The following is an 11,790-nucleotide window of genomic DNA, read 5'->3' as shown; positions in this document are numbered from 1 at the left end:
ACAGAGAATTCTTCACCTATTTGGATTTTGTTCATGGCATTTTCTATGGTGCTGGCAATCACCATTAGTAACCATGTGTCTTTCTCTTTTATGCCCCACTTCACGTTGCTATACAATGGGGTGATATGTTCTGGGGTTGCCTGTCATGGAATCTTACACAATTTTTAACATATATGTGGTATGTGTCTTTGCAGAATCTCCAAATCACAGAGCTTAAAGGAATCTGAGAGGTTAGCTAGTCCAAGTGAAACCTAAACAGAAATCCTGTCTGCAACTTATCTGACAGGTAACCATCCTGCCTCTGCTTGAAGAATTATCTAAAATATTCATGGCAGGACAGGAGCCCAGTGAGCTATTCCACCAGCCCATGTGACTGGCCAGCCATCTCAGGTGGACATCACATAAGAGGAGGGGATTGGATAGAATTGACTTTGAAAAACTGCACAGTGCTTTCTTTGGTCTCAAGCTATTCATTTGCTGAAAGAGTCCATCTCTAACTGGCATTTTCCTGTGGACACAACTGGACTGCAAATTTTGGAACACCAGGGTTTTAGGAGAATCACAGTCCACATGTGACTTAAAGGGCACTGGAAAGATACGTGATAGATGTAATATCTGCAGCATGTTACCAAGGGCAATTTGCATGCAAGAACTGACGTGAGATTTATCAAAGACCTGGATGACTGGGAAAGGAGATAATTTGGATATGTAGTGAGAATGAGAGAGAACAAATGGACAGCTCCTATGCCACCCCAGTATTAAAAAAATATATATCAAAAGAGACAGAAATGTCTCTAGTAGTGGGTAAATGTGCTTTGTAGGATTTATGGAATGGAGTGAATGGGAACCCTAAAGAATGGGAAAATGTGCCCAGACTGCATTCTTTTAGAGAGAGTGCCCCTACAAAAGGAAAGCAGATCAGTTGAAATACTGACGTAAGGAGACCATGGCAAGATGCCTCAATCACAGAGACACTATGATACATGGGGAGGGAGGAAAAGGTTTATGATATTCCAAGCTAAGGGCAGTCATAGAAGCAGTTGGGTGACACAGTGGATAGAGCGCTGGACCTGGAGTCAGGAAGACCTGAGTTCAAATTCACCCTCAGATACTTAATAGTTGTGTGACCCTGGACAAGTTACTTAACCTTTGCTTGCCTCAGTCTCCTGAACTATAAGATGGGAATGATAATGACAACACCTACCTTGCAGGGTTGTTGTGGAGATCAAATAATCTTTGTATCAAATGCTCATATAATATTTGTAAAAAGCACTTAGCACAGTAGGTACTATATTCCCTTCCCTCCCCTTCACAAAGTCCTGGATTAGGAAGGTGAGGTAATACTGAGGTGACATCAAAATGGATATGCTGAGTATAAGCATGAAAAGTACAATATTCTATGGGTCATCTGGCGGAACAATATCAGCATCAGGGACAGTGAACTTTTTGCTTTTCACCTAGTTATTTGTGAAGTTAGCCCTAGGCAAATAGAAGAAGTAAAGTTACACCCTAGATCTAAATCTTGCAGCATGGAGACATCAAGAAACATGCATTCCTTTCATCAGAGCTGTTAGCATCCCCTTTGATATCCATCTAGACACCAGTGAAAGGGAGCTCACTTGCTCTCTTTAGAATCCTGCTCCTGGGCTAATACTAAGGCAATTCCTGGGTTTACGAAAAAGTACCTTGTTTCCATGGCAATGAGGTTTATAATGGTACGACTTGGTGACATTGTCACAGAATTCAGGATTTGCTCAAAACCTTTTTCCAACAAATATAAATTCAGGGAGCGATTCAGAAAACATTGCCAATGCTTCTGCTTATGTTGAGCAGTTTCAATGAGTAACTGATGTTCTCTTTTGACAGGAAAGTCATACAATGATGGCCTTACACCATTTGCAGACTTTCTCTTTGCTCCCACTTTTGGAAGAAGATTCTCAAAGTGGATACTTTGGTTAGGAAGGCAGAATTTTTAAAAAATTTATTTTAACCTGGATCTGGGATTTCATTTTTAAAGGAAACTCCATCTATCAATAGAGATCAGAACCTACTGTGCTAATTATAGTGTTAGAGAGTTACCTGAGGTTAAATGACTTGCCCAGAGACCCGCAGCAAATGTGTGTTAGAAGGTGGACTTATTCTCTTGACTCTGAAATTAGTTTTCTATCCATTGTGCTATACAGCTTAGCATCAATCGCTCAGTAAACATTTATTAAGGACCTAATATATATTCTACACCCTGGTCATCTTCTTACCAATAACCCTGCCACCATACATGCTACTCCCTCCTTGCCGTGCCCCTTCCACTAACACTTTAGAACCTTAAGAGAGTCAGTTGCCATTGCCACTGGAAAGCGTGTATCAGTGACTCTACTTATCACTCCTGTGACTTTCCTAGACAAAATACCCTTCCCCAATCCCACTTCCGTATATGTTGGCCAGTCAGTCAACTCAAATACATTAATCACCTACTAAATTGCAGGCACGGAGCTAACATCTGGAAATACAAAGAGAAAAATGAGTCCCTATTTACAAGGAGCTCACAGTCTAACGGGGAGGAGGGTGGAGATGATATGCAAATAGCTATATCTAATGCCAGTTCCTTGAGGGCAGGGGCCATCCAGTTTTTGTATTCATATCCCCATCACTCAGCACAGTGCTTTCTACACACTTAATAAATGCCTTTTGATTCATTCATTCATTCATTCATTCATTCATTCATTCATTCATTCATGCTATTTTCAAGACACTGTCCTACAAGCTATGGATACAAGGACAAAAAAATTAAATAGACCCTGCCCTCAAGAAACTTCGATTGTACTGGAGGAGACAATGCATATATAAATAACTGTATAAGTAATACAAGGTAAATTTGAGGGGGAATGGAAAAGGATGCATATAGAAGGTGGTTCTTGAGCAAAGTTTTGATGCAAGAGGAATGACTCTAGGTGGGAGGTGGGGGCAAGAAAGGTGTACATTCCAGGAATGGGGGTCACTAAGAAGTGCAAATGTAAAGAAAAGAGAGAAGGGGTATTATAGGTGAGAAGGTTACTTTAGCTAGACCCATGATAACGGGGATAACGGGGATGATGATGTTGTCAGTTCAGTCATATCTGACTCTTCATGACTCCATTTGGGGTTTTCTTGGCAAAGATACTGGAGTGGTTTGCCATTTCCTTTAGCAGCTCATGTTACAGATGAGTAAACTGAGGCAAAGAGGGTCAGGTGACTTGCCCAGGGTCACAAAGCTAGTAAGTGACTGAGGCCAAACTTGAACTTAGGTCTTCCTGACTCCAGGCCCAGTGTTCTATCTACTGTGCTACTAGCTGCATTTATACAGTGCTTTAAAGTTCACAAAGAGCTTTATTTACATCATCTTATTTAATCTTTATAACAACCCTGTAAGGTAGATGCTGTAATTATCCCCATTTACCCTCCCGAGTCATTGTGAGGATGAAATGAAACATGGATATGGAAGTGCTTTAGAAAACACGAGGCATCCTACAAATATAAGGTATGTTGCAGCTTCCCCCCATCCCACCCCAGTTTAGGTTACAGTGGGGGGACCCAGCTCTTAAGAGGATGACTAGCCAGCCCACTTCTCCTTGAAGTGCTTATATCATACAATTTTAAATTCGGCTGCCAACAGATCAAGTTATAAATTTGTCAGCCGACCCAGCATGTGAGGCTGACTCTGGCATCAGGCAGATGGAAGATTTATTATTCAGTGTTTTGAGATTTCAAACTTTACCATAAACATTCAAGTCTCTTTTTTCTGGAGAAATTTCCTAAGTGCCAACTTGGCTAGTAGCTCATGCATGGGACAGTGCTTTTGGAATCATGTGGCCTGACCAGAACTGGAGATTTCAAAACAGACGTTGAGAGGATTGAGATTTTAAATGCCCTTTAGCCTTTTCATGTCCTCAGATTCTTTTTCATTCTAGTGCCTACAGGATTTTATGCTAAATATGGAGAATATATGTGAGTGCCTTAAAGTGGGGAACCCCTGGTGCAGGAAGCCCCTCCACAAACACTGATTGTAACCCATCTATGACTAAGGATTATATGATTGAACATTGGATTATAGTTTTGGAGCTGGAAGGACCTTAGAGGTCATCTAGTCCAATGCCCTTGTTTTACAGAATAAGAAACTGAGGCCAAGATGAGTTGCCTGAGGTCAGGCAGGTAATTAAGTGTCAGAGGAAGATGTCTAACCCAGGCTCTCCTATTCCAGAGCCATTGCCCCATACTGAGATAAAAGCTTGAGTAGCTGGTTAAAATCAGAGGTTAAATGACTTGTCTGAGGACACCTAGCTACGTAAGGTGCTATATTTGAACCCTGCTCTTCACGACTTCAAGCCCAGTACCATCGCCATTATACCATCCTGCCTGGGGAGAGTCTGACATTAATACAAAAATGGCCACAGCCTTTTCCCCAGTAACTGGGGAAAACTTGGCTTCAGAACAGAACTTTACAAAGAACGAGTTTGTGATATAGTAGCTTGGCTAATGTAAACCAAGAGAGGGAAGAGACGGCAATGCTCCACTGGGGTTCTTCACTTTGGGATGGAGGCTCTCACTAATGAAGAAATATTCTTGCGTGTCATTAAAGCAGGAGCAGTGCTTATGAGTCTCCCATGTCTGAAGTTAAGAGAGCTTTATTGCCGTGATCATCCCTTGTACTAATGAGCAGTGCGGGGCATCCTTTACCTAGTATGGAAAAAATGACTCTGCTCCTGGGAAGTCAGCCTGATAGCCTTATCTTAATTGTTGATCCTCTGTTATCACTGAAGCCCAAAGCCTCCACAGCCATGACAAGGCCAGAGAGAAGAGCTTTGTGTTTCATTTGTCTGTCTGGAAAGAGAAGTATTTTAAATGTTTGCTATTTATGGTTCTACTGCCTCGTGATGAGTAGAAGCACACGGAGAAATCTCTCTGTACATTGATTTTTAGTGCAGGCTTAATGTTTGTGTATAATTATTCTTACCATGCAGGTGGAGCAAGAAATTAAATTGGGCTTCTTAATGAGGGGGGAAAAAGGCAGAACCAAAGATGAAAGATTATAGGAAGACGTAGACCAGGGACCTGTTTGTAAGCACCCTTTGGGATTTTGTGCCCTATTGCTGTAAAATGAAAACATTTCTCCCTAGTACAGAGTGATTGTGCCTAGCCTTGATTTCCCTGGATAGCAAGGGTATGCTAATGACTACAGGGCTAGACTTAGAGTGAGGAATGTCCCGATTCAAATCTTGTCTCTGATCTTTCCTAGTTGTGTGACCCTGGTCGAGTCCCTCACTCTACTTTAGCCTTGGAGTCTTCATCTGGATAATAACTGTAGTATCCACTTAGCAAGGTTGTTGTGAGGCTCCAATGAGTTAATGTATGTAAGGCACTTTGCAAACTTTCAAAAGCCAGCTACATAAATGTCAGTTGCTATTATCCTGGCCCATAGGAGATATTTCATAAATTCTTTGTTGACAATTGTAACCTATTTTTCATGTGACTAACAAATCTAACTCTGCACTGACACAAGGGAAATGGCTTTCATGTCTATATTTTCAGATGTAACATCAGTTTTTGCGTCTTAGAAGGAAGAGCCCTGATAAGGAAGGGGAAGGGAATAAGCGTTTATTAAGTGCCTACTATGTGCTGGCACTGTGCTAAGCACTTTATAAATATTTCATTTGATTCTCACAACAAGCCGGCAGGATAGGTGCTGTTATTATCCCCGTTTTATGGGAAACTGAGGCAGAGAGAGGTTAAGTGACGTGTTTAGGATAACACAGCTAGTGTCTGAGAGGGGATTTGAACTAGGTCTTCTTGATTTCAGGCCCAGTGTTCTTTTCACCATACCACCTAGCTACTTGTAATAGCCGTACTTCCTTACTCTCCTCACTGTGTTTCTGACTCTAGACTTTGCCATGCCCTAACACTCTGGAACACCCCCTATCATGTTGGACCCCTTCTCTCATTGGTGAATTCCTAATGGGGGTCCCCGTTTTGGAGAGTCTCAGGCAAGTATTTTCTCTACTGCTCCTCTTCACTTCTCTTTTATGTCTTAGAATGTAAACTTTCTGAGGGCAGGGACTGTCTGTCTTTTTGCTTGTATTTGTATCCCCAGAACTTAGCACAGTGCTTGGCACACAGTAGGCTCTTATTAAATGCTTTTTGCCCACCTATTATTATAGGTGACCTAATGCAAGTCACTTTACATTGCTGGGCCTCAGTTTCCTATGTGGGAAAAGGTGAAGAGAGGCAGTTGAATTAGATGACTTCTGAAGTCCCTTTCAACTCTGAATATATGCTATTATGAAACCTTCCAGGAACCAATGAAGAAAAATTAAAGAGCTCACCCCCATGTGCCCACCTGGCTTAACTAAGGCTCCTACGAACCTCTACACTTCCCCACAGTCTAGGCCTCCTTCTGCATCTCCTCCTCTTTTTGTAGACTAGCGTGGTAATCTCTAAAAACAAGAAACCAGGGCACATGGCTTCCTTCCTTGCTTAAACATAGGAAAAGTCAGTCTTAGGGACCAAGCTGTCCAGGGAATGAATGAGAAGTCTATTTTCTTTGAGGATGAGAGGTGTTGGGCTGGCAGACAGATTGTTCTGATGGAGAGCAGGTTGGGGAGGTAGGTGCTGAGTTTCCCAGGCCCACATCTCATGGAAATGTTGGAACTGAAATGTCTCACAGTAGAAGCAGAGACATTTGCCCTAATTTGTCTTCTAGAAAGTTGCAAGTAAGCTTTTTGTTTCTTTACCCAGTGTTGGTTCACAGGGCAGGCATGTGATTTTTTTTTTCCAGGCTTTGAATGGGGCAGTAGCTCCAAGGTTAATAACCCTCCCTTGCTTCAGGTGACTGTCTTGGCGGTTTCCAGAATGTTGTGTTTGGCACTGGCGTGAAGGCTGCATTTGTAAGTGGTTTTGAGCCACCCCCTGCTGAAAGAAAAAGGACAACAACCCCACCTCCCCGCCCTTAAATTCACCCTTACCTTTTTAACCCTGTGAGATCCATCACCCCTCCAGTGACCATATTTTCCCAACCACATATATGGAACCACATATAGGGTCAGACAAATGATAGTCTTTCTGGTAAAGCCTAATTAAAAGTATTTCCCCCCTCCCTTGAAATCAGTTCTGTTCAAAAAATCAAGAACACATAGTCCTGGGATTTCCACCCAAATCCTACTCCAGTGCCTCACAGCGACATGGATGTGACCCCTCCACAGAGAAGCACAAGCTGTAGGGGGTGCTACGCAACGGGAAGGGGTTCAATCCAAGCCTCCTGATAGATTGTCTTCTGAAGACCAACCTAAGTGTCGAGAGCTTCCTCATCCAAAAACTGGCCACAAGGTAATGAATGTTTTGTCCAAAGCAGATGATGAAAACTTCTGAGAAGGTAGGGATAAGTTGTGAGCTGAATCAGTGGAGGGAGACTTATGTGGATGATGTCAGAACAGGAGCTTTGAAGCCTTCAAGTGTAGTCTTGGATAGAGTGCCGAGGTCAAATCCTGATTCAGACACTTACTAGCGGTTGCCACTGTAGTCAAGTCACTTAATCTCACTCAGCCTCAGTTTTCTCATCTACAAAATGGGGGTAATCAGACCACTTACCTTACATGGTTGTTGTAAAATTAAGTGAGAATATATATACATATATATGTGTGTATGTATGTGTATACATATATAGAGATATAAACCTTAAAGCACTATATAAATGTTAGCAATTATTAGCTATGATTATTTCTTTTCTTAAAAAAAATAAGTTGATCACAGGAGCACAGATTTAGAATTGAAAGGCATCTCAGAGACGATCTAATTCAATTCCATCATTTTACAGATGAGAAAACTGAAGCCCAGAATCATGAAATGATTTCCCCAAGGTCATATAGGTCGTAAGTGGTAGAACCTGGTCCTCCGGCTCCAATTCAATCCATTCATCTTTCCCCTGTGACTTGCCACCCCTTTTCTTCTGAACAGTTTAGTCAAGAGATGTAAATTTAAATTCTACCTCCTTCTCATCTAAGCTAAATTCTGTGAAAGATCTTCCTTCTCCATCCTTCTTACCACCAACCTTTCATGAGCTCCCATACATTGCCAAGGTTACTGGAGAGGTTGCTGTTTCTGGTTCATGGCTGCCTGTCATGGATATTACGACTCCTGGGTGCACTTCTCTTCCTAACTCCCAATGGCTACCTCTCTGCTAGTAATATCATCCTCAAAGACCCAAGAGTAGAAGTGGCTATAACTAGATCTCTCTGGCATAGGTCAAAGAGATACAATCACCTATTATGTCTAGGCAGCCCCTGTCCTCAGACCCTAAGGACAGTAGATTCAGGTTGCAGATAATAATTAAGGAAGACTAGAGCTCCTGCACCCCTTGGTACAGGGATTCTTCATCTTTTTTGTATGTTATGGCTGCCTTTGGCAGTCTTGGTAAAGCCTGTGGACATCTCTCTCAGAATAATGTTTGTTGCTTACCTTCAAAATGGAAGGAAATGCTCAATTTCAATTAGAGGTTAGTGAAAATAATGATGTAGTGGGTTTTTTTCCCCCTAGATCCTCTGAAATCTATCAACATACCACCCTCTCCCAGACCTCTCAGGAGAAGAACTCTTGCCTTAATGGATAGTTTCACTCAGTGCTGTAGTCAAACCACCTCGAATTCTATGAGGATGAGTTTGACATTAACTTACTCAAGAGCCCAGTCCCTGACTGGGAACAGTTTCTGAGAAAAAATGAGTACTCTTCTGAAATGAGGCAGGGGATGGGAAGGACAATGATTCAGGATTTTGAGGGTTACCTCCTGATTTACCATGGCCTTAGGCACTGCTCTGATGAAGCAGGTAGGCCTCTTCCTTAGTTTCTCTGTCTGGAAAAGAGATAAAATGGTGCCTACTCAGGAGAAACAAAAGTAGGCCTCCATGTGAGCCCGAGGTGTGGCCATTCTAAAGATAACAATGAGCCAGGCTTTTTTCCAGAGAGGCTGCCACAGACCTCATTGCATCTACCCTCCCCTCTTAGGGCCAGAAAAGGGGCAACAAATCTGTCGACAGCTCCCATTGGAGCTACTTCTGAATTTCAGGGTTGGCCCCTCTGAGAATCTTGCTGAGGGGTGTCAGATTTTGCAGTGGGGGGAAAAGCTGGCAACCTAATCCTTACTTCTCAGTAACCTTCCCCTCGGAAACCAGCCAACTCTATCTGCTTGGAGACCTTCCTTTGATCATGGCTTGTCACCTCCCAAGAGATGTTCCACTTTTCAGGCAGGTGAAAAATGAACCTGATTAAAAATAGTAGGCTCAACTCTAAATCACTGGGCAATGAACTTTTCATATATAGTCTCCTTGTAAAGTGAAACTACTCTATGCATCTTGAATTGGGGGGGGGTAAAAGAGACCTGAAAGGTCAGTCTAGCCACACCCCTCCTGTTAGAGGAATCCAGCTGCCCATCAAGCTCTTGCAGTGTCCACAAATTAATAGGAAGCCCCCTTGGCCTCTATGCAAGAATCCTAAATAGAGGCTAATTGTACAGTACAGCATGTAACTTGCAATATTATCTTTTCGCTACACAGAGTCCTAAGGCCAAAAGAAAAAAAGAAAAGAAAAGAAAAAAAACCCTTCCTTTTTTCCCCAATCGGCTGAATCTTGTCAGCAGGCGTGTTTCACCTGGGCAAGCAGAGTTCAACTGAGCCACCCTCCTCCCTCTCTCTGCCTGCCCTCATCACTTCTCCCTTTAATGCTTTATGAATGCGGGTTTCTGAAGCTTTTTAGACACAGGGGACATATTTCCAGTGGAAATCAGGGCATTTCCCACTTCACATTCAGCACCCCAAGATGTCTTCAAGAGAAGGAAAGAAAACAAACTGGAGGAGGAAGCCCTTTTCTCTTCTCTCTCTCTCTTTTTTTTCCGGGTATACTGGGCCATTTTGGCTGTGGATGCTTATTGTTTATCCTTGGGTCACCTTTCCCAGCTTTACTGCTATTGCTTGAGTTTCTCTCTCTCTCTCTCTCTCTCTCTCTCTCTCTCTCTCTCTCTCTCTCTCTCTCTCTCTCTCCCTCTCCCTCTCTCCCCCCCTCTTTTCTTCTCTCTCCTCTCTCTCTCTGTCTCTGTCTCTGTCTCTGTCTCTCTCTCTGTCTGTCTCTGTCTGTCTGTCTGTCTGTCTGTCTCTCTCTCTCTCTTTATGAAATGCCTGATTAATAGGTTAGCTGCTTTTTATATCTGCACATGTGGCGCATCTGGATAAAGGCGTGCCTCTCTGCTTTGTTGGGTTTTTTTTTTAACTTTACTTTCGACTGCCATGGTAACTGCTGCATGTTTGGCAAAAGGAAAGAGGAGGGGAAAAAAAAAAAGCTTGGAGAGAAGAAAAGGAGCTCTCACAGAGCTCAGCTGGCAGATGTCCAGTGTAATCATGCCGCAGAGCTGAAATGAGGCCTCTGGCAGGCAGCCAAGTTACAAAGAACAAAGATGTCAGTTCCTAATGTTGGCGGCAAAGCTTGTTTGGCACCCTTATATGGTTTCCCAGAACTCCCTGCCTTGGCTGTCTTCCATTCCCTTTAGGGCAGCAAACAGGATTAGTACAGCAGAGTTGTTTTTCTCTTTTCTCCCCCAACTGTTCCAATGACATCATCCCTGCTGCATTCATTTGCCAGGAGGGTGATTTTCACCCCCCTCCCTCTTTCCAGCTCCCTCCCTCCTTCTCTCTCTCTCATAACCTCTCTCCTTCCTTCCTCCCTTCCCTCCCCTCCTCCCCCTGCTTTCTTTCAACGCAGTATTTTAGGTCATTCTTCTTGCCGGGCTTCTCGGTTAAATTAAAAACACCCTGGTGCGAGTACGTTTAGCTGAATCAAGCCAGACGCTGTATTTTATTTTTATAACTGAATTCCTGCGAGATAAAAATCTCATTTTCCTTAGTAGGTTGTAATCAGCACTTACAGGGCTGTGGTTTCCAACTGCCCTCATCATGTGCTCCCTTACCAAGCTCCACAGAGAAATGGGCTTGGCCCCAGCACAGATTTAAAGGGCCCATGGCCAGTTCCACATCTTGTGTGTGTCACACATACAACAGGCACATCCTAGAGAAACCTAGAAATATGAACACTGGCACATACATGCATGCATATGCATGCATGCATGCACACATGCCCATGCATTCACAGAAGTGCATATAATTGTGCAAACACCAAGGGGCTAAGGTATGGAGGCCAGATCTCTAAGCATACTCCCGTACATGGTGTCACTCTTTCCCACTCTAGAAGGATCCTAGTCAAAGAAGTCCTCAGTTGAACAAATGCTTCTACTTCCTAAAAGACTGGTCTCAACTAGCAATCAACCCCAGCGTTATGCAACTAAATGGCTGTGTTGATGAAAAGAAATCCAGGTTTGCAACTGCACACACATATTCCCCAGCCCTTGCCTCCAGTCCTCACCACCCCACCCTGCTCTGATTCATGAACTAGTTTTCAAATTCATGAATCACTTGGGAACCAGCTAGAGGAAAAATGAATAGTATTGATCTCATTTCAATTGAAATTGGCTCATTATGACCATGCTGGCTGGAGCAGAGTGGCCAGATGCTCTCCAGCACACAGGGTCCTTGTGCAGACAGGATCCTTCCACCTGCCTGTGGGGCAGAAGAGGATTCTTGTTGTGAGATGTTCTGCAAGGGATTTTTTCCCCTTCTTTTATTAAATAGTGCAATAAGATTTACTTTAAGAGTGACTCAGACCACACTCCCCTGCTTTTGGTTGGTTGCACCACCCTCCCCACCTCCTTTTTATTTTTGTTTCGGT

The sequence above is a fragment of the Phascolarctos cinereus genome, unplaced genomic scaffold (genome assembly GCF_003287225.1).
Source record: "Phascolarctos cinereus isolate Bilbo 61053 unplaced genomic scaffold, phaCin_HiC Scaffold_5;HRSCAF=322, whole genome shotgun sequence".
NCBI lineage: Eukaryota > Metazoa > Chordata > Mammalia > Diprotodontia > Phascolarctidae > Phascolarctos > Phascolarctos cinereus.
The sequence above is the reverse complement of the archived record's forward strand: the minus strand, read 5'-3'. Positions refer to the sequence as shown.